General features: G+C 39.2%; 1 non-coding gene across 1 annotated transcript; it reads left to right on the top strand.

The window, feature by feature from the left end:
- The first annotated feature begins 657 nt into the window (after window positions 1–657).
- LOC130949950 (small nucleolar RNA R71) lies at window positions 658–765 on the top strand. The gene has a single exon (XR_009073493.1). It is a non-coding gene; the product is annotated as a small nucleolar RNA R71 (small nucleolar RNA).
- The last annotated feature ends 23,438 nt before the right edge of the window (window positions 766–24,203 follow it).

Below are 24,203 nucleotides of genomic sequence, written 5' to 3'. Positions count from 1 at the left end.
TTGTGCCTCCAAATTTCTGATGGATGACCTTGTTTCACTCATAAAACTTAAAGTGGTCTTAAATAGATCAGAGAGTATGTTTGCTAAGTTAGAGGGGCTCTGCTCAGCATTCTCTGTCTGTTGCTGAGAAGATGATGGAAAAGGCTTGCTATTGCTAAGCCTGTTTCTTCCACCATTATTAAAGCCTTGTTGAGTCTTTTGTTGATCCTTCCATGAGAAATTTGGATGATTTCTCCATGAGTAATTATAGGTGTTCCCATAGGGTTCACCCATGTAATTCACCTCTGCCATTGCAAGGTTCTCAGGATCATAAGCTTCTTCTTCAGAAGATGCCTCTTTAGTACTGTTGGATGCATTTTGCCATCCATTCAGACTCTGAGAAATCATGTTGACTTGCTGAGTCAACATTTTGTTCTGAGCCAATATGGCATTCAGAGCATCAATTTCAAGAACTCCCCTTTTCTGAGGTGTCCCATTACTCACAGGATTCCTCTCAGAGGTGTACATGAATTGGTTATTTGTAACCATGTCAATGAGTTCTTGAGCTTCTGTAGGTGTTTTCGTTAGGTGAATGGATCCACCTGCAGAATGGTCCAATGACATCTTAGAGAACTCAGATAGACCATAATAGAATATATCCAAAGTAGTCCACTCTGAAAGCATGTCAGAAGGACACTTTTTGGTCATCTGCTTGTATCTTTCCCAAGCTTCATAGAGGGATTCACCATCTTTTTGCTTGAAGGTCTGAACATCCACTCTAAGCTTACTCAGTTTTTGAGGAGGAAAGAACTTAGCTAAGAAGGCCGTGACCAACTTATCCCAAGGTTGTGAGTCCAACCATGTTCTAGCTCTGTCTCTTACAGCAAAAGGGAAAAGCATGAGCCTGTAGACTTCAGGATCTACTCCATTAGTCTTAACAGTCTCACAGATCTGCAAGAACTCAATTAAAAACTGATAAGGATCTTCTTATGGAAGTCCATGAAACTTGCAGTTCTGTTACATTAGAGCAACTAGTTGAGGCTTCAGCTCAAAATTGTTTGCTCCAATGGCATGGATTGAGATTCTTCTTCCATCAAATTTGGAATTAGGTGTAGTATAATCACCAAGCATCCTCCTTGCATTATTATTTTCGACTGCCATCTCCTCTTCCTTTTCAAAAATTTCTGTAAGGTTGTCTCTAGATTGTTGTAATTTAGCTTCTCTTAATTTCCTCTTCAGAGTCCTTTCAGGTTCAGGATCTACTTCAACAAGAATGTCCTTGTCCTTGCTCCTGCTCATATGAAAAAGAGGGGCACAAAAAATAATAATAGGGATCCTCTTTACCATAGTAGGGGGATTCCTTTATATTAGTAGAAGAAGAAAAGAATAGAAGAAGGAAAAGAAGAATATTCGAATTCAGAGGGGAAGAAGGGGGTTCGAATTTTAAGATGAAGAGAAGTGTTAGTAAATGAATAAATAAATAGAAAGAGATGAGAGGGAGAGAATTTCGAAAAATTATTTTTTAAAAAAATGGTTAGTGATTTTCAAAAATTAAAAGAAGAAATAAAATTAAAATTAAAATTTGAAACAATTATTTAATTAAAAGAATTTTGAAAAAGAGGGAGGCATTTTCGAAAATTATAAAGAGAAAAGTAGTTAGGTGGTTTTCAAAAAGATAAGAAACAAACAAAAAGTCAATTAGTTAGTTGAAAAAGATTTAAAAATCATTTTTGAAAAGATAAGATGTTAGAAAAGATTTTGAAATTGATTTTGAAAAAGCTATGATTTAAAAAGATATGATTGAAAAAGATTTGATTTTTAAAATTAAAATTGATTACTTGACTAACAAGAAACTAAGAGACATGATTCTAGAATTTAAAGATTGAACCTTTCTTAACAAGAAAGTAACAAACTTCAAATTTTTGAATCAATCACATTAATTGTTAGTAAAGTTTTCAAAAATTATGAAATAAAGATAAGAAAAAGATTTTGAAAAATATTTTTAAATTTTCGAAAGTCATAAAAGAAAAATGAAAAAGATTTTATTTTTGAAAAGGTTTTAAAAAGATAGGATTTTTAAAAATTGAAATCTTGACTTGACTAACAAGAAACAACTAATTTTAAAAATTTTTGACTAAGTCAACCCAAGATTTCAAAATTTATGAGAGAAATCAGGAAAAGATATTTTTATTTTTGAATTTTAAATGATGAGAGAGAAAAACACAAATTTGACCCAAAACATGAAAATTTTGGATCAAAACCAATGATGCATGCAAGAACACTATGAATATCAAGATGAACACCAAGAACACTTTGAAGATCAAGATGAACATCAAGACTTATTTTTGAAAGATTTTCAAGAAAAGAAAAACATGCAAGACACCAAACTTAGAAATTTTTCATGCTTAGACACTATGAATGCAAAAATGCATATGAAAAACAACAAAAGACACAAAACAAGAAAATATGAGGATCAAACAAGAAGACTTATCAAGAACAACTTGAAGATCATGAAGAACACTATGCATGAGTATTTTTGAAAAAATGCATAAATTTTAAAAACATGCAATTGACACCAAACTTAAAAATTGACTCAAGAATCAAACAAGAAACACAAAATATTTTTTGATTTTTATGATTTTATTATTTTTTTGTATTTTTTTCAAAAATTATTTTTAGAAAAACGAAAACAAAGAAAAATTTTTTTGAAATTTTTTTTAAAAACTTTTTGAAAAGAAAATTACCTAATCTGAGCAACAAGATGAACCCGTCAGTTGTCCAAACTCGAACAATCCCCGGCAACGGCGCCAAAAACTTGATAGGCAAAATTGTGATTTACACTTTTTATAACTCGAACAATTCTTAGTAATGGCTCCAAAAACTTGGTGCATACTACTATGGTTCACTCACATTCTTCACAACTTCACACAACTAACCAGCAAGTGTACTGGGTCGTCCAAGTAATAAACCATACGTGAGTAAGGGTCAATCCCACGGAGATTGTTGGTATGAAGCAAGCTATGGTCATCTTGCAAATCTCAATTAGGCTGATTCAAATTGTTATAATGGTTTTCGAAAATAATAATAAATAAAACATAAAATAAAGATAAAGATACTTATGTAAATCATTGGTGAGAATTTCAGATAAGTGTATGGAGATGCTTTCTCCCTATTGAATCTCTGCTTTCCTACTACCTTCCTTCAATCCTTCATACTCTTTTCCAGGGCAAGCTGTATGTAGGGTATCACCGTTGTCAATGGCTACTTCCCATCCTCTCAGTGAAAATGGTCCAAATGCTCTTGTCACAACACGGCTAATCATTTGTCGGTTCTCGATTATGTCAGAATAGAATCCATTGATTCTTTTGCGTCTGTCACTACGCCCAACAATCGCGAGTTTGAAGCTCGTCAGAATCATTCAATCCCTGAATCCTACTCGGAATACCACAGACAAGGTTTAGACTTTCCGGATTCTCAAGAATGGCCGCCAATAATTCTAGCTTATACCACGAAGATTCTGATTAAGGAATCTAAGAGATACACGCTCGATCTAAGGTAGAACATGAGTGGTTGTCAGGCACACGTTCATAAGGACGGATGATGATGAGTATCACGGATCATCACATCCATCAGGTTGAAGTGCAGCGAATATCATAGAATAAGAATAAGCTTGAATTGAATAGAAGAACAATAGTAATTGCATTAATTCTCGAGGTACAGCAGAGCTCCACACCTTAATCTATGGTGTGTAGAAACTCCACCGTTGAAAATACATAAGTGATAGAGGTTCAGGCATGGCCGAACGGCCAGCCCCCAAATGTGATCAAAGATGTAAAATCCCAGATGTCTAATACAATAGTAAAAAGTCCTATTTATACTAGACTAGCTACTAGGGTTTACAGAAATAAGTCTAAGTGCAGAAATCCACTTCCGGGGCCCACTTTGGTGTGTGCTTGGGCTGAGCTTGAGCTTTACACGTGCAGAGGCTTCACTTGGAGTTAAACGCCAAGTTGTAACATGTTTTTGGCGTTTAACTCTGGTTTGTGACGTGTTTCTGGCGTTTTACTCCAGAATACAGCATGGAACTGGCGTTGAACGCCAGTTTGCATCATCTAAAGTAGAACAAAGTATGGACTATTATATATTACTGGAAAGTTCTGGATGTCTACTTTCCAACGTCGTTGAGAGCGCACCATTTGGATTTCTGTAGCTCTAGGAAAGCCATTTCGAGTGCAGGGAGGTCAGAATCCAACAGCATCAGCAGTCCTTTGTCAGCCTGAATCAGATTTTTGCTCAGGTCCCTCAATTTTAGCCAGAAAATACCTAAAATCACAGAAAAACACACAAACTCATAATAAAGTCCAGAAATGTGAATTTTGCATAAAAACTAATAAAAACATCCCTAAATGTAGCTAGATCCTACTAGAAACTACCTAAAAACAATGCCAAAAAGCGTATAAATTATCCGCTCATCAGTTAACCCGCTCAAATGTGCCTTTGCCATAGAAGCAGGAAAGTTCTTGGGGTTTATGATAACCCAGAGAGGGGTGGAGGCCAACCCGGAAAAGTGCCAAGTAATACTCCAAATGAAGAGCCCGTGCTGCGTCAAAGACGTTAAGAGGTTGTCGGGAAGGCTCACTGCACTGTCCCGTTTCCTCGGTGCGTCGGCTGTGAAAGCCCTACCATTTTTCAACTTGATGAGGAAGGGGATAGCGTTCGAGTGGACCCCGACGTGTGAAGTAGCGTTCAAACATTTCAAAGAAATTCTTGCAACGCCACCTGTTCTCGGGAAGCCCAAGGTCGGAGAACCACTATACCTTTACTTGGCCATAACGGACGAAGCAATGGCTTCGGTTTTGGTGCGAGAAGAAGGGAAGATCCAACAGCCAATTTACTTTGTGAGCAAAGCACTGCAAGGAGCAGAGTTGAGATACAGCAAACTAGAGAAGTTGGCACTTGCACTCCTGACCTCTTCCCGTAGATTGCGACAATACTTCCAAGGTCATCAAGTGGTCGTGAGGACAGACCAGGGAATCTGCCAGGTACTCCAGAAACCCGATTTAGTGGGAAGAAGGATGACTTGGGCTATAGAGCTATCCCAGTACGACTTACAGTACGAACCCAGACATGCTATTAAGGCGCAGGCCATGGCCGATGATAAACCACTATTTTATGGTTTATATTGTGCTAAATTGAGTGGATTTTATCAATCTTTTGTACACTTATTCATACTAATTGCATGAGTTTACATTCTCCTTCCTGATTTTGTGCTATGATTGAAAACATGCTTCTTTGGCCTTATATTTGTTAATATTAATCCTCTCTTATTACCATTAGATGCCTTGATATGTGTGTTAAGTGATTTCAGAGATTACAGGGTAGGAATGGCTCAGAGGATGGAAAGGAAGCATGCAAAAGTGGAAGGAATACAAGAAGTTGAAGAAATTGCTAAGCTGTCCAACCTGACCTCTCCGCACTCAAATGGCCATAACTTGAGCTACAGAGGTCCAAATGATACAGTTATACTTGCGTTGGAAAGCTAACGTCCGGGGCTTCGATTTGATATATAATTCATCATAGTGGCCGTATAGATAGGTGACGCGAACGCGTGCTCCACGCGGATGCGTCGCATCTGCGAATCTCATTCCACGCAAACACGTGGATGACGCCTCCGCGTCACTTTGCCGCGACCTGTACGGACCAGATTTCACAATCAGCAATTTCTGGGCCGTTTCTGACCCAGTTTTTGACCCAGAGAATACATATTAGAGGCCATAAAGTGGGGGAGTCCATCCAGACAACAATCATTCAATCATTACTCACAATTTTAGGTTTTAGATGTAGTTTTTAGAGAGATAGGTTCTCTCCTCTCTCTTAGGACTTAGGATTAGGATTTCTATTAGGATTAGGATTGTTTTTTCATACCAGGTTCAATAATTTATGTTTCTCTTCTATTTTTGTTTACTCTGAAGCTTTTATTTGTGTTTGATTTATATTGCCCAATTGGCTTATGAATATTTTCCATGTTAGAATTGACATCTCCATTCAGTTTAATTTGAGATATTCCAGTTATTTTTGATTTTTATCTAACTTTTTATATTCTTGGCTTTAATTGATTAATTGGTAACTCTTGAGTTGTCAAACTCATTGTCGACTGAAAATTGGAATTCTTCAAGAATTAACTTGAGTTCCAATAACTCAAGTCTTTTCCAAGGAAAGACTAGGACCTGAGGAACCAAACTTATTCCATCCACTTGACTTACCTTCATAGTTAGAGGTTAACTTAGTGGAAGAAAAATCCAATTTTCATCACAATTGATAAGGATAACTGGGATAGGACTTCCAGTTTTCATGCCTTGCCAAGAGTTTTATTAGTTATTAATTTCTAATTCTTGCAATCTATTTCTCTTGCTTAAAACCTTTTTCAAACCCAAACACTGTTTTTTCCATAACCAATAATAAATCATACTTCCCTGCAATTCCTTGAGAAGACGACCCGAGGTTTGAATACTTCGGTTTATAAATTTATTGGGTTTTGTTACTTGTGACAACCAAAATGTTTGTACGAAGAGATTTTCTGTTGGTTTAGAATCTATACTCACAACGCGACTATATTTTTACAAAATTCTTTATTAGCAAAACTCCCAACGTCAAAATGGCGCCATTGCCGGGGGATTGCAAACGTGTGCCTTATTATTGCTTATTGTAAATATTTTTCAAAAAAAATTTAAGATTTTAAAAATTTTTATCTTATCTTATCCTTTTTCAAAAATCATATCTTTTTTTCAAAATCCTGTCTTATTTTTTTTTTCAAAAATCATATCTTTTTCAAAATATTTTCTTTTTGTTAGTTTTTATTCTCATTTTCTCCTACTACTATGAACTCTCACCCCTTTGGCTATGAGTCTAGTTACAACTATATTGCAGGAAGAAGGAGCTATAACAGAAATATGCATCAAGTTCAAAGCAATCAAAGATGGACAGAGCCAAGAGGAGCTGATCAACCCTTTAGGCGATAACACCTTCCAAGATATCATGGACGAAGACCATTCTATAATGCATACCAAGATGATAGGTATGGTGGACCCCCTTGTAGTTACCAACAAGCCCCATCATATGCCAATGAACCACCTCCTCAACATAGCTTTGAACCACCATACTCACAAGCCCCTTACCACCAAACACCCCTATATGACCCTAACCCTTATCCACCACACCAACCACCATATGAACCATATATAGAACCACCCCAATTTTAACCCAATTACTCCCAAGGACCACCACCTCCATATACACCATGTCCATATTCATCAACCCAAGAATCACAGACTCGCTTCGAAGAATCAGTAGATCAATTTCATGCAACCCTTCATCAACTGAAGCAAGCAATAAATCAATTATCTTCCAGACATTCGGACACTCAGGAAACCCCCATGGCTTCATGTGGAGAATCTAATGAAGAACGTAGCATGGAGGAGAAGTTAAAAACTCCGGTGGACAGTGAGCAGCACAATTTTGTATTGGAATAATTGGAAAAAGCTGCGCCTGCCATTGACGAGGAAGAAGTGGTTGAAGACTTAGGAGATGCAGAACCTCCATGGGAAATTCAAGTCATAGAGCCTCCTTCAAAGACGTTTGAAATTGATGTTGAGGAGGTGTACAACCTCCAAGGCATAGCATGGTTGAAGACTTTGAAGAGGATGATCAAGAGATGGATTCAATCATTAATAAATTCTTATCTACATTTGAATCCTCTCCCATTGGACTTGACATGGAGATTAAAGAAGAAGAAGCACAACCTCCCGTGCCCTTGGTGAACAATAAAGATGAAATTGAATCAGAAGAAAGCTACCAAGAGGAAGAGGTTGAAATTGGAGAAGCTTGCAAAGAGGTGGAAGATGTCAAAGAAGAGCACAAAGGAGTGGAGCTTGCAAGTTCATTAGAAACCCCTCCCCCTAAGTTGCCATCATCCTTCACCACATTCAAGTGGGTAAAATTCATATCCCTTAACTTTCTAATTCCACTTGAATACGGGCTACTGGAGACGGATGGTCAACTCAGAGCCCTTTGTGGCATTACGAGTACGAGGAAGATGGTCAGTGGTAAGAATTGTCCTGCAAGGTTCAGTATGGTCGGAAGCTTTGAGTTTAAATGCAAAGGTTGGTATAGAGCTCAATTGAATGGGTCTAGGAAGTTGTTTGGACGTTTCAGTGAGAATTCTAAAGCTGAACCACCCGGATGGAACAATATTGCTCAACAAGAAGACGGGTGCAAAAGCAAGGTTTGGGACCCCGGAATTCAGACTAGAAATCAATACTCTTGGGGCCTTGTCACTTACTTTAGCTTGCTTGAAGGCTTTCTGCGCCTAGTTTAGGATCTCAGAGGCTGTGGGAATTTCAAACATTGGTGGAGAATCTTGGATGAATACAAGCACAAGCCACCATAACAAGGAGCTCACCAAATGTCCAACTTAAGGACTTTAACTAAAAGTGCTAGGTGGGAGACAACCCACCATGGTATTATCGTTCCTCTTTCAATTTTACTTCTAGTCTGTTTTGTTTGTTTTTGAGTTTTGATTGATCCTGGAATCATGCATACTTACATAGCATTCATATTAAGCATTGCATTCTGCATACTGCATTATAAAAAAAATTCGCACGCGATGCGGACGCGTCAGCGAGGTGCATTAGGGAGAAAAGAAAAGTGAAAAGAGAGTCACGCGAGAGCGTGGCTGGAGGCGTGCCTTTGGCACAAATTGATCCACGCGACCGCGTCGCTGACGCGTCCGCGTCATGTGGGAAAAATGCCTCCCACGCGTCCGCGTCACCCACGCGAACGCGTGCCCTGAAATCGACGTAAAAAGGGTGTATGGCCGAAAGTTGAGCTAGAATTGGGCTGGACTCGTGCTAGAAGCACAAGCCCTGCCACGCGTCCGCGTGCCCCATGCGTCCGTGCTGTTTTCAAATTTAGGCCATCCACGCGATCGCGTCAACCACACGACCGCGTCACCCCAGATTTTTGGCAAAAATGCATTTAAACAGAGAGTTGTGCGTACGCGAGACTACTCTCGCGCCACTAGCACAAATCGAGTCACGCGTCCGCGTGCCCCATGCGTCCGCGTCACTTGAATTTATCACACCCCACGCGATCGCGTGCACCACGCGTCCGCATCCCCTGCGCCGCACAGCCTATCCATCCCAGCGCCAACTATCTTATCTTTTCTTAATCTTTTTCTTTCCCCTTTCTTAATTCTTTCTTCTTCCTTCTTTACTTTCTTCTATTTTCTCTATTCTTCATCTTATTCATTCTTTTTCTTCTTCTCTCTTTACTCTCTTCTTTCTCTTCTTCTCCCTTTCTTTTCTATATCTGCTATTTTACATTGGTGTTATAATTTTTTTATTAATCTGTTGCATATCTCCTGTATTATTTTAGGTGCTTCTTAACTTGTTTACTATTTAGTTGACATGCCATGTGCTTCTCTTATTTTCTCACTTGCATGTTGTAGCTACCATGTAATTGAGACCCTCATTATTTGGCATTAACCCACCCAGACTTTATTTATATTCTTATTTTTATTTCTGGGTTACTTTTTCTTCTTTTTCCTCTTCTTTCAGGATGGCCACCAAGAGGGAAAAAGATGAGTTTCTAACTGAAACTGTGAACAAGTTTACCGCACAATCTTTGGAGAAAAGCATTAGTTGGAGCAACCCGTCCACCTGCACATCTCAGCATGCACCGAGGACGGTGCAATCTTTAAGTGTGGGGAGGTCGATACCGATCTCCATGAGTTAGCTATTTTCTTCTTTTCAACACCATTGTTTCATTTGTAGTTCATTGTTACATTTGCATGTTACATTGCATGTTTGTTTGATTTTATGCATGTAGCTACTGCTTGGTTAAAGTAATGAGTTTCTTTTTAAGACCCTATTTTTGAAAAAAAAAATTTCACTAATTTAAATCAAAATTTAAATGTTAAATTTGTTTGGAAGTTGTATTTGGAACATAATTAAAAGCTAGAACACACAACCTGTGAGATTTGAGCTTATTTACATGGTTACATTATTTAACCATAAATATTTTATTCTTGTGTGTTTTCTTCTCTATAACTGCAATCTTTGCTTTGTTCCATTCTATATGTCTATTATTTAGTGTATTTACATGCTTGCATATGATTGAGGCCATATTTGATTATTAACTCACTTATCCCAAATAAAGCCTACCCTTTTATGTCACCCTTGTTAGCCACCTTGAGCTTTTTACTCCCCTTTTGTTTTATAACCACATTACTAGCCTTAAGCAGAAAATAAAATAAAAATCCCAAGTTGAATTCTTGGTTAGCTTAAGATAGATATTGTGTATAATTTAAGTATGGAAAATTTTATGGGAACATGGGATGATAGAAAAAAGTAGGGAATTGAAGTGAATAAATTATTTGAAATTTTGGGAGCATGCTCATGTGAAATCAAAATAATTAAAACACCATGTGCATTGACATATTATTCTTGTGTTTCAAAAAAAAAAAGAAAAAAGAAATTCATTAAGAAATTATATAAGGGGACAAAAATTACCCCAATGCAAAAATTAAAGAATCAATGCACATGGGATAAAATCAAAAATAAAATCGGTGCATGAGTATGTAACACACAAGTGGAAAAATTGGGCAGCTAGGCAAGATTTCTAGATTATATAGAGTATGTATATGTTACGTGACATCTTAGACTAATCAAGGATTTAATTATTAGCTCACTTAGCCTTATATATATACCCTTACCCTTACCTTAGCCCCATTACAACCTTGAAAAAGACCTCATGATGTTTGTATGTATACATTAAATATTTGTTGATTGGTTAGATGAAGAACAAAGTTTAGAAAGCATGATTAGAGAAGAATAGAGTGATTACCCTATACACTAGAGAGACTAGAGTGATATACACTACCAGTGAGGGTTCAATGCTTGATTCTATGTTCCCTGCTTTCATAAGCTATCTTCTTAGAAGTTTACTTGTCTTTTATTGTGTAATTTGAATTAGTGAAATTTGATTCATATTTGTCTTGGAGAACTTATTTACTTTTAACCAAGTAGGTAGAAACATTTTGCATGTAGTGGCATCCGCATAGATAGGTTGCATTGCATACTCTCTATCATTTCTCTTCACCCCTTTTAGTTCTCTTGAGCTTAGCATGAGGACATGCTAAGGTTTAAGTGTGGAGAGATTGATAAATCACTATTTTATGGTTTATATTGTGCTAAATTGAGTGGATTTTATCAATCTTTCGTATATTTATTCATACTAATTGCATGAGTTTATATTCTCCTTCCTGATTTTGTACTATGATTGAAAACATGCTTCTTTGGCCTTATATTTGCTAATATTAATCCTCTCTTATTACCATTAGATACCTTGATATATGTGTTAAGTGATTTCAGAGATTGCAGGGCAGGAATGGCTCAGAGGATGGAAAGGAATCATGCAAAAGTGGAAGGAATACAAGAAGTTGAAGAAATTGCTATGCTGTCTAGCCTGACCTCTTTGCACTCAAACGGCCATAACTTGAGCTATAGAGATCCAAATGACACAATTCCACTTGCGTTATAAAGCTAACGTCCGGGGCTTCGATTTGATATATAATTTTCCATAGTGGCCATATAGATAGGCAATGCGAACGCGCGCTCCACGCGGATGCGTCGCATCTGCGAATCTCATTCCACGCAAACGCGTGGATGACGCCTCCGCGTCACTTTGCCGTGACCTGTACGGACCAGATTTCACAATCAGCAATTTTTGGGCTGTTTCTGACCCAGTTTTTGGCCCAGAGAACACAGATTAGATGCAATAAAGTGGGGGAGTCCATTCAGACAACAATCATTCAATCATTACTCACAATTTTAGGTTTTAGATGTAGTTTTTAGAGAGAGAGGTTCTCTCCTCTCTCTTAGGATTTAAGATTAGGATTTCTATTAGGATTAGGATTGTTTCTTCATACCAGGTTCAACAATTTATGTTTCTCTTCTATTTTTGTTTACTCTGAAGCTTTTATTTGTGTTTGATTTATGTTGCCCAATTGGCTTATGAATATTTTTCATGTTAGAATTGACATCTCCATTCAGTTTAATTTGAGATATTCCAGTTATTTATGATTTTTATCTAGCTTTTTATATTCTTGGCTTTAATTGATTAATTGGTAACTCTTGTGTTGTCAAACTCATTGTCGACTGAAAATTGGAATTCTTCAAGAATTTACTTGAGTTCCAATAACTCTAGCCTTTTCCAAGGAAAGACTAAGACCTGGGGAACCAAACTTATTCCATCCACTTGACTTACCTTCATAGTTAGAGATTAACTTAGTGGGAGAAAAATCCAATTTTCATCACAATTGATAAGGATAACTGGGATAGGACTTCCAGTTTTCATACCTTGCCAAGAGTTTTATTAGTTATTAATTTCTAATTCCTGCAATCTATTTCTCTTGCTTAAAACCTTTTTCAAACCCAAACACTGTTTTTTCCATAACCAATAATAAATCATACTTCCCTGCAATTCCTTGAGAAGATGGCCCGAGGTTTGAATACTTCGATTTATAAATTTATTGGGTTTTGTTACTTGTGACAACCAAAACGTTTGTACGAAGGGATTTTCTGTTGGTTTAGAATCTATACTCACAACACGACTATATTTTTACAAAATTCTTTACTAGCAAAAATCCCAACATCAGCCGACTTCTTGGTAGAAGTGATGGGGGATCCAACCGAGGCAACGAGCATACGGTGGAAGCTCCACGTAAACGGGGCCTCTAACCAAACATTCGGAGGTGCCGGGATCATCTTGGAAAGCCCCGCCGTAGTCGTATATGAACAATCAATCAAGTTCGAGTTCCCGGTGTCAAACAACCAAGTGGAGTACGAAGCCCTCCTGGGCAGCTTAATCCTAGCTAAGGAAGTCGGAGCCACAAGGCTGAAAGTATGTAGTGACTCGCTGGTCGTTACCTCTCAGGTCAGTGGGACCTACCAAGCCAGAGACTCACTGTTACAGAAGTACCTGGAAAATGTCAGAGAAAAGGAACACACAGGCGGACCTCCTATCCAAGCTAGCAAGCACCAAACTGGGGGCCGGCAACCGGTCTCTCATTTAGGGCCTGATAAGAGAACCGGCAGTCACCCTCCACCTGATGAAGATAGGCCCCTCTTGGATGGACCCAATCGCTGACTTTTTAGAAAATGGCGAACTCTCCGACGACGAGAAGTCGTCCAAAGCGTTGAGAAGGGAGGCGGCCAAATACGCAATCATACAAGGTCAGTTGTTTAAAAAGAGACTCAGCCAACCCCTATTGAAATGCCTACACCCCGACCAAACGAACTATGTATTGAGAGAAGTCCACGAAGGGTGCTACGGTCACCATATTGGGGGCAAGGCCCTAGCAAGAAAGCTCAACAGAGCTGGTTATTACTGGCCATCGATGATGAAGGACTCCAAAGAAATTGTAAGGAAATACGTCAAGTGCCAGGAGAATGCCAATTTCCACAAGGCGCCGGCAACCGAGCTTAGTCTACTAACGTCCTCCCAACCATTCTCACATTGGGGAGTCGACCTCTTGGGGCCCTTCCCGGTCGGTCCAGGACAAGTCAAGTACCTCATAGTTACTATCGACTACTATACCAAGTGGATAAAGGCTGAGCCACTGGCCCAAATATCCTCATCCAATTGTCAGAAGTTTATATGGCGACAAGTGGTAACTCGATTCGGCATCCCGGAGGTCGTCATCTCTGATAATGGGACGCAGTTCAAGGATAAGAAGTTCGTGGAGTTCCTCGCTGGTTTGGGCATAAAGCGAAAGTTCTCATCAGTGGAACACCCCCAGACGAACGGTCAAGTCGAGGCCGCGAATAAGGTCATCTTGCTAAGCCTCAAAAAGTGACTTGACAAGAAAAAGGGAGCCTGGAAAGACGAACTCACCTCAGTCCTCTGGTCCTACCACACAACCCAGCAATCATCCACGAGAGAAACCCCATTCTGCCTGATATACGGGGTGGATGCTATGATACCTGTGGAGGCCGGCGAGCCGAGCCCACGGTTACTTCTGGGGGGGAGTAGAGGAAGCTATAGAAAAGAACCTAATAGATGAGGCCAGAGAAATGGCCCATTTGTCGGAAGCAGCACTGAAGCAAAGAATGGCCCTGCGCTACAAAGCCAAGGTACTCAAGAGAGAGTTCGAACAAAATGACCTGGTCCTGCGGCGCAACGATATCGGGCTGCCGACTCAGGGGGAAGGTAAGCTGGCGGCCAACTGGGAAGGCCCTTACATGGTCAAAGAGGTGATTGGTAAGGGCGCCAACAAGTTGGAAAGGCTCAATGGCAAGGAAGTCCCGAGAACATGGAATGCGGGTAACTTAAGAAGATTTTATTCCTAGTCCAACACGCCGAGCAGGCGACCTGACAAGCCTAGTAAGACCCGAGCTTCGCTTTATCATTAGATAATTTACTTATTAAATGCTTATCATTGCCATAGATTCATTCAACTGCCGATTAATATTCACTTGTTCAAATTTACTCTTACCCTTTTATTCATCCCATGACAACGAATTTCTTACGACACGTTTTAAACAAGGCGACGATACAGTATCCCGGGACTGATTACCCCGAAAACCAACCATGTTGACACCATAACAAACGGCTGTAGCAATAATAAAGCCACAACTTGGCTTCATCGAATTACCAACACTATGGTAAACGAAAGCAGGCGACAAGCCAATGCCAACAAAACGGTAATAAAATAGAACAAAAAGTAGTTCAACAAAAAGTAGTTCAAAGTTCCAAGATCTAATATGCACAACAACAAAGTTCATCAAACTACACAACCAGGTCTAAAAAAACAAAGGGATTACATGATTCAAACGAGCACATAGGTCACTTCTTCGGCAGGTCGACAATCTTGCCATCTTTGATGGTCTTAAAGACACCGATTGCTGATGTGTCAAAGTCAGGAACCACGAGCTTCACCTGGGTTTTAAGGGCCTTTTCAGTCATCAGTATGGCGCTCTTCTCCTGTTTCACGGTTTCTTTATACTTCTTCTTAAATTCTTCAGCTTCGGTTTGAGCAGCCTTAGCCGACGAGACAACCTCATCACATTCCTTCTCCAAAGCAGCCACTCGACCTTCAGCCGCATTAGGCTGACTCTCCAAGGTCAATTCCCGCTCGGCTAGCCAGGAAATGGCTGCATCAGAAGTCTTCAACTTTTCCTCAGCAGTTTTGGCCTTCTCCTTGGAAGCTTTGAGCTTCTCCTCTGCTTTGGACACCTGCTCCCGGAGTGTTTCAACTTGCGCCTTAAATTGATTGTTGGCCTTAACAGAGGACTCGAGCCTCCTCTGCACTGACTGCATTCCCGACAGCTCAAACTCGGCCTTCCTGGCTATAGCGGCGCCACGAAGGAGAGAACGATACATCCACCTCGCCTGCCCGGGAAGATCCGAGCCATGGAAATAATCCTCTGTGCCGGGAAGCAACTAGGAGTCTATAAAGTTCCCGGTATCAAAGTTTCTCTCCATCACCGTGAGAGCCCCTTCAGGACTGGAGGATGACTTCTTCCTCTTTGGGTTGTGGATAACCTTCACATCATCCTCCTCGAAGTGTGGATGAGAAACCGAGCCCCCGCCAGTGCCGACGACCTCATCTAGGATGGGAGAAACACACGCCCCATCAGCACTTTGGGCCGACATCTCGACATCACGAGGGGGAAGCTCCACCTGATTCTCGTTATTTCTGGGTTGACTCTCCTGGCTCCCACCAGCCGTCTTTCCGTCGGCTGTCTCCTCATCGCTGTCGCCAGCCAGGAAGGTGTTATATAAATTTTCGAGACCGGTCACTTCGGCAGACATTCGCACTGCAGCAAGGTAATGAAATAGGTTAGTCGTGAAATTCGCATAATAAACCAAAAGCAACAGTAGCGCAAGAAATGCAAGTTAAAGCTACTCACAAACATAATTCCTAGCGACCTCCTGGTCACCCATAAAGAGATGGGGTTCACATGATTTTTTCCAAACACAGCCAATAACACGTCGGCAACCTTTTTGTCCACCAAGGACATTCCTTTGTATGTCACCTTAATAAAGGTATTAGACCCCGCCCCGAAACTCTAATATATCGGGATGAGGCACTGCCCCTCCAACGACAGCCAGAAGGGATGGCGACCTTTGACTGGGCGCACCTTGAAGTTCTTGTCCTTGAACCCGTGGTAAGAGTCCTTGACGTTAGGATTTTTGCTAGTAAAGAATTTTATAAAATTGCGTTGTAAGTATAGATTCTAAACCAACAAGAATCCCTTCGTACAAACGTTTTGGTTGTCAAAGTAACAACTCCTAAATAAATTGATAACTGAAGTACGGGTCGTCTTCTCAAGGAATTGCAGGGAGGTATGTTCTTATTATTGGCTATAAAAAAGGTAAAATTGGGGGTTTTAGAAATAAGGAAGAAGTATGACAAGTAATTCAAAGGACAATTAAAATAAATAAATAACTATAAAATAAACTCTTGGCAATATATGAGAACTGGAAGTCCTATCCTAGTTATCCTTATCAATTGTGATGAGAATTGGATTTTTCTCCCACTTTGTTAACCTCTAACTATGAAGGTAAGTTAAGTGAATGAATTAATTTGAATCCTCAAGTCCCAGTCTTTCCTTGGGAAAAGTTGGAGTTAATGGATCTCGAATTAATTCTTGAATAATTCCAATTTTCAATCAACAATGAGTTTGATAACTCAAAAGTCACCCATCAATCAACCTGAGCCAAAATGTAGAAAATCTAAATTAAAATCATTTATCTAAAAATATCTCAATAATGTATAATCCTAACATGAAAAGTTCATAAGCCAATTGGGCAACATAAATCAAATACAAATGAAAGCATCAGAGTAAATAAAAGTAGAAGGGAAAACATAAATTATTGAACCTGATGAAGAGTTGAAATAAATCCTAATTTCTAAAAAATCCTAATTTCTAAATTTTAAGAGAGAGGAGAGAGCCCCTCTCTCTAAAAACTACATCTAAAACTAAAATTGTGAATTATGAGAGCCTAATCTCAAGTCCCCTTCATTCCTCCACTTTGCAGCCTTTAATCCGTGTTTTCTGGGCTTGAAACTGGGCCGGAAATAGCCCAGGATTCGCTATTTGCGAATTCTGCCACGCTGATTTTCGCAGATGCGACGCGTCCGCGTGGATGACACGTTCGCGTCGCTTATCTGTACGGCCACTATGGCAAATTATATATCGAATCGAAGCCCCGAACGTTAGCTTTCCAACGCAAGTAAAATCGCGTCATTTGGATCTCTGTACCTCAAGTTATGGTCATTTTAGTGCGAGAGGGTCAGGCTGACAGCTTTGCAGTTTCTTCAACTTCTTGTATTCCTTTCACTTTTGCATGCTTCCTTTCCATCCTCTAATCCATTCTTGTCCTGTAATCCCTGAAATCACTTAACACACATATCAAGGCATCTAATGGTAATAAGAGAGGATTAATAATAAGCAAATATAAGATCAAAGAAGCATGTTTTCAATCATAGCACAAAATCAGGAAGGAAAATATAAAACATGCGAATTGTATGAATAAGTGAGTAAAGAGTTGATAAAAACTACTCAATTGAGCATAAGATAAACCATAAAATAGTGGTTTATCAACCTCCCCACACTTAAACAATAGCATGTCCTCATGCTAAGCTCAAGAGAAACTATAAAGAGATGAAGAGGAATGATAGAATGTATGAGATGCAACCTATGAGTGCAACTAAATGCAAAATGTTTCTACCTACTTGGTTAAAAATAAATAAGTTCTCTAAGACAAACATAAACAAGTAACTTGTAAGAAGATAGCTCATGAAAGCAGGGAACATAGAATCAAGCATTGAACCCTCATTGGTAGTGTATATGCGCTCAAATCTCTCAAGTGTCTAGGGTCAATCTCTCTACTCTTCTCTAATCGTGCTTTCTAAAACTTTGTTCTTCATCCAACCAATCAACAAATATTTAGTATACTAATGCAAACATCATGAGGTCTTTTCAGGGTTGTAATGGGGCTGAGGTAAAGGTAAGGGTATATATAAGGCTAAGTGAGCTAGTAAAGTGAATCCTTGAGTAGTCTAAGATCTCACCTAACATATACATACTCTATAAAAATTTTAAAATTATACTTAGCTTCCCATAATTTTCCCACTTTTTATCACATACTCATGTACCAATTTTATTTTGATTTTACTTCCATGTGCATTGATTTCTCTACTAAACTTATTATTGGGGTAATTTTATCCCCTTATTCATAATTTTTTTTTTTGAATCATAAAAGCAAACATAACTTATCAATGCACATGAATTTTCCATTTTTTTTTCTATTTTGGTTTTTTCATAAGTAGGTTCCCAAATTTCCAATATCCAAATAAATTAGAAACATGATACATTCCCTTATTAACCCATGTTCCCACAGTTTCCCCACACTTAAATTATACACAATATCTATCTTAAGCTAACCAAGGATTCAACTTGGGATTTTTATTTTGTTTTTCTGCTTAAGGCTAGTAATGTGGTTATGAAATAGAAGGGGGTTAAAAAAGTTCAAAGTGGCTAACAAGGGTGATGTAAAAGGTAGGCTTATTTGGGATAAGTGAGCTAATAACAAATAATGGCCTCAATCATATGCAAGCATGTAAATATATTAAATATTGGACATATAGAATGGAACAAATCAAAGATTACAATTATAGAGAAGAAAACACACAAGAATAAAAATTTATGGTTAAATAATATAACCGTGTAAATAAGCTCAAAATCGCACAGGTTGTGTGTTCTTTGGCTCAAAAAACCATGTTCCAAATACAACTTCAAACAAATTTAACACAAAAATTTTCAATTTAAATTAGTGAAATATTATAAAAATTTCTTGAAAAAGAAAATATTACTTCAACCAAGTGGCAAAATATGCAAAAAATCAAACAAACATGCAAATGCAACAACTAACAAGGAAAATAAACCATTGGTGTTGAGACAGAAGAGTAACTAACCCATGGAGATCGGTATCGACCTCCCCACATTTAAAGATTGCACCGTCTTTGGTGCATGCTAAGATGTACAGGTGGATGGGTTGTTCCAACTGATGCTTCTCTCCAAAGATTGTGCAGAAGGACTTGTCTTATCTCCCCATGTAAACGTCTTCCGGTTCTCCTCCGGGTGGTCATCCTGAAAGAAAAAGGGAAGAAAAGTAACCCAGAAATAAAGATAAGAAAATAAATGAAGTATGGATGGGTTAATGCCAAATGATAAAGGTCTCATTTACATGGAAGCTTCAACATGTACGTGAGAAAACAACAGAAGCCATGGCATGCCAGTGGTACAAAATGTACAACAATGGGGAAGAGAGTGGGTAATGAAAGACAATGTAAGTTCATGTCAATGCAAAAGGAATATAGGTATCATAAAAGATTGACATTGACAGAAAAATAGCATCACCCGATATTGTAAAACAAGTCACTAAAAATTATACCAGAAAAGATGCAACAGTTAAATAAGAGAATCAACACCAAAGGAAAAATAATAAATTTAGAAAAGAAAAGAAAAATATGCACTAAATTAGAATGCAATGAATGAAATATGCAAATAAAATAAAAGATAAGAAGAATGAGAAAGGAAAAAAGTAAGTAAGAAAGGAGGGAGGGAAAAATTAGGATTAGGGAAGTAAAGATAAGATAATTGGCACATTAGGAAAAGTTGTACGGCGCAAGCGACGCGGACGCGTGGGGCACGCGGTCGCGTGACTTGCATTTGAAGTTAATCGACGCGGTCGCGTGACACGTTTTATGCTACTGACGCGAGGGCAGCCTCGCGCTCGCACAACTCTCTGTTCAAAATCTTATTTTGCCAAATTTTGGGTGACGCGATCGTGTGAGTGGCCAATATGGGGATATGACGCGGACGCGTAGGGCACGCGTTCGCGTGGTAAGGTTTGTGCGTCTAGCGCCAGTCCAGCACCACTCCAGCTCATCTTTCGGCCATGCACCCTTTTGACGTCGATTTTCAGGTCACGCGGCCGCGTGGGTGACGCGGTCGCGTGGGAGGCCAAGGTTCCACATGACGCGGTCCCGTGGGCGACGCAGTCGCGTGGGGTCAAATTATGCTAATGGCGCGCCTCCAGCCACGCTCTCGCGTGACTCTCTGTTCAATTCTTTTCTTCCCAACGCACTAATGACGTGGATGCGTCAGCGACGCTGCCGCGTCGCGTGCGTGGTTTCCTTTTTTTGTGCAGTATGCAGAATGAAAATGCAATGAATGTCATGCAAAAATTGCAGGTTCAATAAAAATTCAAAAACAGACTAAAATTAAAACGAAAAAGAGAACGATCATACCATGGTGGGTTGTCTCCCACCTAGAACTTTTAGTTAAAGACCTTAAGTTGGACATTCTGGTGAGCTCCTTGTTATGGTGGCTTGTGCTTGTACTGATCCAGGAATCTCCACCAGTGTTTAGTATTCCAATAGCCTCCGGGATCCCAAACTAGGCGCAGAAAGCCTTCGAGTAAGTTAAAGCAAGTGACAAGGCCCCAAGAGTGTTGATTTCTAAATTGAATTCTGGGGTCCCAAATCTTGCTTTTTCACCCGTCTTCTTGTTGAGCAATATTGTTCCAGCCGGGTGGCAAACAGTCTGAATTCTCACTGAAGCAGCGAGACAACTTCCTAGACCCATTCAGCTGAGCTCTATACCAACCTTTGTGTTTAAACTTTGAGCTTCCAACCATAATGAAATTTGCAGGACGATTCTTGCCACTGATCATCTTCCTCTTGCTCTTAATGCCACAAAGAGCTCTAAGTTGACCATCCGTCTCCAGTAGCCCAGATTCAAGTGGAATTAGAAAGCTAAGGGATATGAATTTCACCCACTTGAATGTTGTGAAGGATGATGGAAACTTAGGGGGAGGTGTTTGGAATGAACGTGGAAGCTCTACTCCCTTGTGCTCTCCTCTGACAACTTCCACCTCTTTGCAATCTTCTTCAATATCAACCTCTTCCTCTTGGTGGATTTCTTCTGATTCAATTTCCTCTTCATTGTTCACCAAGGGCATGGGAGGTTGTGCTTTTTCTTCTTGAATCTCCATCTCTTGATCAATCCCTTCCAAGTCTTCAACCATAACATGCCTTGGGGGTTGTACACCCTCCTCAACACACAAATTCAAACTCCTTAGAAGAGGGTTCTGTGACTTGAGGTTCCCGTGGAGGTTCTGCATCTCCTAAATCTTCAACCACTTCTTCCTCTGCAACTATTATGGCTTTCTCCACTTGTTCTAGTACAAAGTCATGCTCCTTATTGTCCACTGGAGTCTCTAGTGTCTCCTTCATGCTATGCTCTTCATTAGATTCTCCACATGAAGCCATGGGGGTCCATTGAGTGTCCGAACGTCCGGAAGGTAATTGACTTATTGCTTGCTCCAATTGATGAAGGGTTGCATGAAATTGATCTACTGTTTCTTGGAAATGATCCCTTGACTCTTGCTCCTCCTTGATAATTACCTTTCCATGACAACTCCCTTCAATTACTCCTTCACCTTCAAGGGTCTCTTCTACCTTCACCTTTAGTGCCTCCTCTAGCTCCTTATGAAGTATGGATTCGCGAAGATGATCCTCTCTCTCTTGTTCCATATCAATAGCATCATTGGGATCATCTTGCTCTTAGATTGATGGATGTGAGTGCTCTTCCATGGATGGTGGTGATGGGATGGATGGATCATTATGTGGTTGAAAAGGAAGTGCACTAGAGCTTGAGGGTTGATTGTTGAAGGTATTTGATGGTCTGATTCGGGTGGCGAGAGCTTGTATAGTAGAGTTTAGATCGGTAAATGCTTTCTCCATGGAGGTTTGGGGTGGATAGGAGGGTTCATTTGTTGGGAGAAAGGGTTCATGGTAGGAAGGTGGTTCATCTTGATAAGGATATGGAGATGGTGAATATTGAGGTGGTGGTTCTAAGTATGGCTCGTAGGGTGGTTGGTGTGGTGGATAAGGATTAGGGTCATATGGAGGTGTTTGGTGGAAAGAGGCTTGTAAGTATGGTGGTCCAAAGTCATGTTGAGAATATCTATCATTTTGGTATGCATTGCAGAATGGTCTTCGTCCATGATATCTTGGAAGGTGTTGTTGCCTAAAGAGTTGATCAGATCCTCTTGGCTCCATCCATCTTTGATTGCTTTGACCTTGATGCATATTCCTGTTCTCATTATAGTGTCCATTCCTAACAATAACATTAGAATCAAACTTGAAGCCAGAGGGGTGAGAATTCATAGTAGTAGAAAAAAAATAGAAACAAAAACTAACAAAAAGAAAATATTTTGAAAAAGATAAGATAGGATTTTGAAAAAGATATGATTTTTTTTGAAAAATATTTACAATAACCAATAATAAGGCACACGATTGCAATTCGGCAACGGCGCCATTTTGACGTTAGGATTTTTGCTAGTAAAGAATTTTATAAAATTGCGTTGTAAGTATAGATTCTAAACCAACAAGAATCCCTTCGTACAAACGTTTTGGTTGTCACAAGTAACAAACCCCTAAATAAATTGATAACCGAAGTATTTAAACCTCGGGTCGTCTTCTCAAGGAATTGCAGGGAGGTATGTTCTTATTATTGGCTATGAAAAAGGTAAAATTGGGGGTTTTAGAAATAAGGAAGAAGTATGACAAGTAATTTAAAGGACAATTAAAATAAATAAATAACTATAAAATAAACTCTTGGTAAGATATGAGAACTGGAAGTCCTATCCTAGTTATCCTTATCAATTGTGATGAGAATTAGATTTTTCTCCCACTTTGTTAACCTCTAACTATGAAGGTAAGTTAAGTGAATGAATTAATTTGAATCCTCAAGTCCCAGTCTTTCCTTGGGAAAAGTTGGAGTTATTGGATCTCGAATTAATTCTTGAAGAATTCCAATTTTCAATTAACAATGAGTTTGATAACTCAAGAGTCACCATTCAATCAACCAGAGCCAAAAGGTAGAAAATCTAAATTAAAATCATTTATCTAAAAACATCTCAATAATGTATAATCCTAACATGAAAAGTTCATAAGCCAATTGGAAAACATAAACCAAATACAAATGAAAGCATCAAAGTAAATAAAAGTAGAAGGGAAAACATAAATTATTGAACCTGATGAAGAGTTGAAATAAATCATAATTTCTAAAAAATTCTAATTTCTAAATCCTAAGAGAGAGGAGATAGTCTCTTTCTCTAAAAACTACATCTAAAACTAAAATTGTGAATTATGAGAGCCTAATCTCAAGTCCCCTTCATTCCTTCACTTTGCAGCCTTTAATACGTGTTTTCTGGGCTTGAAACTGGGCCGGAAATAGCTCAGGATTCACTGTTTGCGAATTTTGCCACGCTGATTTTCGCATATGCGATGCGTTCGCGTAAATGACACGTTTGTGTCGCCTATCTGTATGGATACTATAACAAATTATATATCAAATCGAAGCCCCGGACGTTATCTTTCCAACGCAAGTGGAATCGCATCATTTGGACCTCTGTAACTCAAGTTACGATTGTTTTAGTGCAAAAGGATCAGGCTGATAGCTTTGCAGTTTCTTCAACTTCTTGTATTCCTTCCACTTTTGCATGCTTCCTTTCCATCCTCTAAGCCATTCTTGCCCTGTAATCCCTGAAATCACTTAACACACATATCAAGGCATCTAATGGTAATAAGAGAGGATTAATAATAAGCAAATATAAGATCAAAGAAGCATATTTTCAATCATAGCACAAAATCAGGAAGGAAAATGTAAAACATGCGAATTGTATGAATAAGTGAGTAAAGAGTTGATAAAAACCACTCAAGTGAGCATAAGATAAACCATAAAATAGTGGTTTATCAGTCCTCAAACAAGCCAAAAATCCTCCGACCTTGGGCAGATCGGAAGGACATAAATCCTTTTCTTGCTTTCCCTTCTTTGGAGGGATTCGTAAGGGTAAAAAGGTAAAGAAACACGTCGACGGACACCGGCAACTCTAAATATTCACACACCATCTCGAAACAGCGGATGGAAGCCCAACTGTTCGGATGCAACTGCGACAGCGCCACGGAGCATCGGTTAAGGAGCGCCATTTGGAAAGAAGAAAAAGGAATGCGAACCCCCAATTGGGTAAACATTGCCTTGTTGAACCAGATCCAATCGGCAATTCAGGGGGAGTAAAGGTTGACT

The sequence above is a fragment of the Arachis stenosperma genome, chromosome 1 (genome assembly GCF_014773155.1).
Source record: "Arachis stenosperma cultivar V10309 chromosome 1, arast.V10309.gnm1.PFL2, whole genome shotgun sequence".
Taxonomy (NCBI): domain Eukaryota; kingdom Viridiplantae; phylum Streptophyta; class Magnoliopsida; order Fabales; family Fabaceae; genus Arachis; species Arachis stenosperma.
This window is presented reverse-complemented; position numbering and strand designations above follow the sequence as displayed.